Source organism: Dendrobium catenatum, unplaced genomic scaffold (genome assembly GCF_001605985.2).
Source record: "Dendrobium catenatum unplaced genomic scaffold, ASM160598v2 fragScaff_scaffold_1482, whole genome shotgun sequence".
Taxonomy (NCBI): domain Eukaryota; kingdom Viridiplantae; phylum Streptophyta; class Magnoliopsida; order Asparagales; family Orchidaceae; genus Dendrobium; species Dendrobium catenatum.
The window spans coordinates 1279575-1286238 of record NW_021319944.1 but is presented as its reverse complement, the minus strand read 5'-3'; the positions used below and the strand labels follow the sequence as shown (position 1 = coordinate 1286238).

Below are 6664 nucleotides of genomic sequence, written 5' to 3'. Positions count from 1 at the left end.
AAAAAAAAAATCATTCTTCAATGTAGTAAACAAGAATTTGCTAGAAGAAAATAAAAATTGTATTCATTCATATACTTTTAAAAATGCATTCATCAATTAAAAAAACTAAATATAATCTCTGAAAACTCATTTCTAAAATTTTAATGTTTACAAAATAATCAACTATAACTTCTATAGTTGAACATTGTGAAGGTCATCAACTATTAAGGTTGTCACGTTAACAGATTGTTCGACAAGGAATCTCACTCCCATAGTAAAAGTTGCTGCCTTATTCCCACATGTTGTAATCTCTAGCTACAACGCCATGAACAACCCTGCATGCCCATTACCATCTTCAAATGTTCATGTTTGGTTAACAGCTTCTTATGCAAAGAATTTGGCTTTTTAGCATGAAGACATTGGTATCTTCTACTTTCTAAAGCCTCTTCATCAATGCCAATTATGTTATCTTGAGGATGCTGATCATTGACAACAAAATTAACAGTTAATAATCTACAAATAAATACTAAATTTAAAGCTTTTTAATTATAAAAAAAATGTTCACCGATAAGGAAAAAAAATTAAAAAAAAAATAGCCAAGTTTGTAGCGATGTTTCAAATGAAATAAGAAATATATTTGCTTTATCCAATAAACATGAACTATTTTTTTTTTAAATTGAGAACAATTCATATTCAATTGAAGATAAAATTCAAAGAGTGCAACTACAGAAAGACAATCTTCTAGCAAAGCAAAAAAAATTTGAGCTGACTCTGATTCAAAGGATAATAATAAGTTCAAAAGCTTCAGGAATATAACTTCAAATGACTGAAGTTCACTACTCATCTTCTTGGCTGCGTAGCCTAGCAAACGTATTGGTGACTACTATATCAAACTGTGTTGCTCTCTCCACAATATTCTTGCATTTTCTGGTTGAAACATTGTGTGCAATCTCAGCACATTATGTCCTGTTGTGCATCAAAAGCAATTCCAGTTCGGAGACATTGTGAACTACACAAATTTCTTTAGCTTGTTGGGAAAAAAGTGGCGTGTCTTCTTGTCAGAACCGTAGCCAATGTTGGGCGTCAAAGTGCATCCTTTGAGCTTTCTCCGCACACAGGAGTTGATACCTTTACGCCTCCTCCAGTTTGGCTTCACGTAGATCTTTCCATTGCTTTGGGGCCTCTTAAACTTCTTCACGTGCTTCTTCACAATCTTCCAGTTGAGCGGCAGAACCTCCATTTCTTTAAAGGATTAAGAAAAATCCGTGAAAAAAAAAAAAAGAATAAGGCTGCTCTATCAACTGTGCACCCGTGTCAACCAATAAACATGAGCTTGAAACTGAAACTACCAGACCAAAGCAAATAAATTGAACGTATTATATTAAGTTCATCCATCAATTTCCATTATGTCATAAGCTTCAAAAGTATATGTCTACCAATTTGATCGATTAGAAATAAGAAAATGAAAAAAAATATGGTTTCAAATCATTACTAACAAAAAAACACAAATAAAATAAGCTTTTTACCTATTTTTTTATATTTACAGCAATACTTTCCTTTATTATGACATCAGGTTAGGGTGCGGCATTCAAATTTACGTCTAGGATCCAGCTAAGAATTCTTAGGAAAAATGTGTTGTTCTTCTGGAAAGGAAGAAGATCTGACACTGGGACATTTTCCTGTTCTAAAGCAAATTGTTTTCATGAGAATTAAAGTTAGATAAGCCCTAAACGTATCCTACTATCCTCTCAAAAGCAATTTTTTTACGCCCGAAAAGAAGGAAGAAGAGTTGGAAAGGAATACAAATATTCCAAACTCCTAATATCATCTTCTGCGTGAAACAGTTTAACTTCATTATGATGAAAACGAAAAGTGTAGTCTGTTCCAGAAAAAATTTACAAGAATCACCTTTTCGACCTTCTACATATCTTCTCTCTTTTATTGTATCAGCCAAGAATTTGATCCATATCTTCTCATGGCTTAATGATGCTTGTCAATCTTTTGTAACTCCTTTCAGTATCTTCTCTTTGTTAATGATCTCAGCTATCTCAGGGAAGGATATTGTTAGTTTCTGATAAATGTGATACCAATCACCTATTAAGCCTGCTAATGATAACATGAAGACTTCATGTAAAGTCAAAAATCCCATTAGGGGAGCTTATTTGCAACTTTCTGCACATCCATGTTTTTTCAAAGTATTTGGCCAAGCCTCCTGCTGAAACTTCTGCCTGTTAAACTAAAGGGACTTAAAAGTGGAATCTACGACAAATATAAAGCAGAACAAATACATTTATACCATTATACTGCTTAAAGAAAATTTATAGTGTTGTTTAGTCAGAAAGAATATCAAGTGTTGTTTAGTCAGAAAGAATATCAAACAATAAGGTCTTACTTTAGACCAAGAAGAACTAGCAATAAATCAATTAGCCAAATAAGAGGACGCATTCTTTTTGAAGTAGTTGATAACTAGAATCCTATTACACCCTTAGAACTGACTTCATTCATGGGATAACCAAATCAAGAAACCATATCAACATGTTAGGGATATGATCACAAAGAAAAACACCAAATATCAAAAGTAGGTGATGCCGGCAACGGACCTGCAAGAGAAATCACAGAGGAACCAAAGAGGAATTGCAATGGAACAGTAAAATACTGTGTAGTATATTTCTCTATATCCTGTAAAAGACCTGCAATGGGGTATATGAATACCCGATACACTAAATAAGGGCCAAACTGTAAAAAGGCCCGAAAAGCAAAATAACCAACTATGGCAACGATAGTGGAGCACATGGCTCGAACGGCACTAAGGCAGTAATAGAAATAAAACAGAAACTAATATTAATAAGCAGCTAATAAAAGGTAAGCACTTCCCTGTAGCAGCACCCACGCATGGTGAGATGCACCGCATCAGTAGGATAACTCGTTAATTGTTTTTAAAGTAGGTGATAAAGTGTTAATTCGATTATAAGGAATAGTTTCCTCCAAAAACTTATGATCAACAATATCAGTGATGTAAATCATGAAAATAAATCAGTACACCATCCTTAGTAGCATGGATGTTAGTTTCTATAAAGTCAGCACCTTCTTCAATAGCTCTCTGCATGAAACAAGGAAGATGCTTACACTTGATGCTTTAAAAAGAAAATTATATTTAATGCAAATAAAGGAATTTTCATATACTTAGGAAATAATATATAAATTTCTAACATCATACTACATATCCTTGGTAAGACACATCCATATAGAAATCTTATAGTTGAATTAAAAATTGTGAGCAGGAACAATAGTTAATGTCATTGGTTGTTTACCATATAAGCATCCACTGTTTCTTCAGGAATTTCACCATTTGATCGTCTATGAGCTATATTTTATGGATAAAATGATTGCAGGGGTTCTTTATGCTTGTTTAATTTACTTGGAAGTTAGGTCTCCCAATTGCCTCATCAAATAATTGAGCTCAAAGGCCTTCGCTTTACTTCTTTCCTTATGTTTTTGTCTCTTATTATGGGCTAAGAAGATCCATCCAAATATGAAGTTTTTTCAATAGATACCAACAAATTAATTAGATAAAAAGAACATTCAGCCAGTAGACCCTGAGAAATATAGAGGAAACCAACAATTTTACCTACTAAATAATTAAAAAACATGTATAGAATGTTTGTGTGTGTGGATACTCTAAATTTTTATTTAAATTTAAATATTTAATTAGGATGCTCTGATGATCTCATTTGAAAACAAAAATTATTCAGATCATATATTTTGACTCATTGGAATTATTTCTTAATGTTTAGCTCGCACACTTTTTCATAGGTTTTCGTGATTTCCTTCATGCCCGGGGGATCGGGAGCGACATTAGCAACTTTAATGTTGAAGATGAAAATCAATACTGTGATCTTGAATATCTAGAAGGGACCTTGTCACCCAACTAATCAAATAATAGGTGAGAATGAGCAGAAGATAATGGTTTAGAAGCAGGGAGAAAAACCCCCGACCATGAAAATCCGAACCAAGCTCCACAGATGAAAGATAAAACCAAAAGCTAAACTTAGATAATCTAACAAGAAAGTTTACCAACTAAAAATCCATATGGAATGAAATGGAAGAGACAAAAAAGATTGAATCTTGGATGCAAAGTTACCCTTTTAAAAAATGAAAAAGGAAAGTTGACATTGAAAATCTGGCAATCCCAACATGTTCAAGTTTCCTTCCTTCACACATTGATGATTTTTTAACTTAGGTTTTATCCTTTTGTATTTCAAGTATTGAACATTTTTTGTTTGTTTTTCTCTATTCATTTGTGGAACTTAACTGATCAGTAAATCATCCTCTGAAATCCAAAAAATTTCACAAACAATGCCATAAGTTAGTTTTGTATTCCAATTATTTTTACTGGTAGTTATCAATTGTTTTGTATATTGAGTTTTTTTTCTTTTCAACTAGTTTCTCCCTCTCATTCTTTTGAAACATTTTTGTGACAAAGGTTGGGTTACGTATAAGGATCTAGCGGTAAGCTTCCTGATTGCACTAGCAAAGAATGATCAATGAAAAAAAACTGAATGCGAAATAGTGAGTGGAGAGTGAAAATCAACACAGAAACAATCAGTAGATCTTATCCACTCAGCCATTGAAAATAAACCCTAACCTCTTAAAGCAATAATAACAATCAATAATGTTGAATGATGCCATAAAATTGAGAGGCAAGAATAGTATAAAGAAGATCATACAAAATTTAAAATGAAAATAGGAAGAATGGTATTAGGGATAATCTGAGAAGGAGAACCCGACGGAGGGGAGTTTACGAGAATTTTCGAAGAACAGTGAGTGAAGAAACTCGTATCAATGTGTGAAGAGGTCATGGTCGCTTCGTCTATTGCAGTTGGCGACAGGGACGGAACCAGCCTTAAAATTTAGGGGAAGGGGGGGGGGGGGGAAAATTTAAATTAAAAATTTAAGGGACTTATAAGTAAAAGTCTAGATATTTTGTAGATATGCCGGGGGTCCAAGGGGGCAGCGCCCCTGCAGATATGCCGGGGTCCAAGGGAGCAGTGCCCCCTGGCGAGGTTCAAACTACATATAAAAATTATAAATGAACACAAAAGCCCTCAAACTTGCATAAGCGAGAGACTATTACCTGTTTTAGAAGAATCAACTCTTATCAAGAGAGAATTTCAGACTATTATGCATTTTACAAGAATAGTAGCTCATATCCTCACACATCTTATACTATTCACGCACTTTTTTGAATGTTTGAAATTTACAATTCATACTCCCTTCCAAGTTACCAACATCAATTTTTTTTTTTTGTTGAAATCCACTTCAAACCTCAGTCGTGTAAGTAATTAAAAGATGCAAGATATGGAAAGATATGAACCCATGCTCTTTTAAAACAATGAGAATAAGAATGTTCGCAATCAGTTCCCACACCTTCATCTTCTAAATAAATTAAGCACTGTTGTAACTCGATCACTATGAATTAGGTTGTTAAAACTAAGCTTACGTCCCAGTGGCTAACCAAGAGGGGGGGGGGGGGTGAATTGGTTATTAAAAATTAATCCCTCTGTTTAATTTTTTAAATTGAAAAATAAAATTTAATGAGTTTTGTATAAATAGTTTTTTCAACCATAAATTAGAAACAAAAATCAATAAAATAAAAAGCAACGAAAAATAAAAGACACAAGATTTGTAGTGGTTCGATCAAACTTGACCTACATCCACTCCCCGAATGCACCCTTCGAGTATTGCACTAATACCACTAGTGACTCTCCTTTGCACCCAAAGCAAGGTGGAGAAGCCTTTACAAACACTATTTCCACCACTACCCGGTGCGGCAGAGATCTGTCATCCTTTTACACTATCCCCAGTGTTGGCAGAGAACCGTCATCCTTTTACACTCTCCTAGTGTGGGTAGAGAACCATTCAGCTGTTCACACTCTCCAAGTGTGGGCAGAGAACCCTTCGGCTATTCACACTCTCCAAGTGTGGGCAAAGAACCCTTCGGCTGTTCACACTCTACAAGTGTCGGCAGAGAACTAGATCTCCTTGACAGATCTTCTCACAAGAAATCTAGAAAGAAGAAAGAAAGAGTGAAGTAATCCCAAATCACAAGTAGAGATTATTACCTTTGAATACCAAGTGAAGCCTTCACACTCTAGTAGTAGGAATCCTCCTTCGAACACTCTCTTACACTCTCTCTTTGACTCTTCTTTCAATAGGCACGAAGATCAGTGGACAAAAAGATTTGGTGGTAGTCAAAATTGGACTTTATAAAGAAGAGACAAGAAAAACCGTCCAAAAACTGCAAATTTTCAAGTCAATAAGCATTAGATCGTCCTGTACGATCATGGATCATCCTGGACGATTTTACTTAAATGCGTTGGAAATGAATCTAATGTATATGGGTATGAAATGACTTCGTACAAACACATCGTCTCGTACGAACTAGGTTCGTCCCGTACGAACGGTTATTCCATAGGTCGATTCCCTAAAACTGTAGAACGTCACTAAAAGTTCAAAGTCAGTTCACTTCATTCTAGGACGAATTATGGGTTCGTCCGGATGAAATTTTTCCAGAGAGCAAATCGTCCCGGGACAAATACACTTCGTCCTGGACGATAGTACTCTAGAGAGAAACTTGTCCTGGAAAGAATACACTTCATTTTGAATGAAAATTTTCCATAGAACA

General features: G+C 34.7%; 1 pseudogene; it reads right to left on the bottom strand.

The window, feature by feature from the left end:
• Positions 1–567: 567 nt before the first annotated feature.
• Positions 568–1359, bottom strand: LOC110108056 (annotated as a pseudogene).
• Between the last annotated feature and the right edge of the window lie 5305 nt (positions 1360–6664).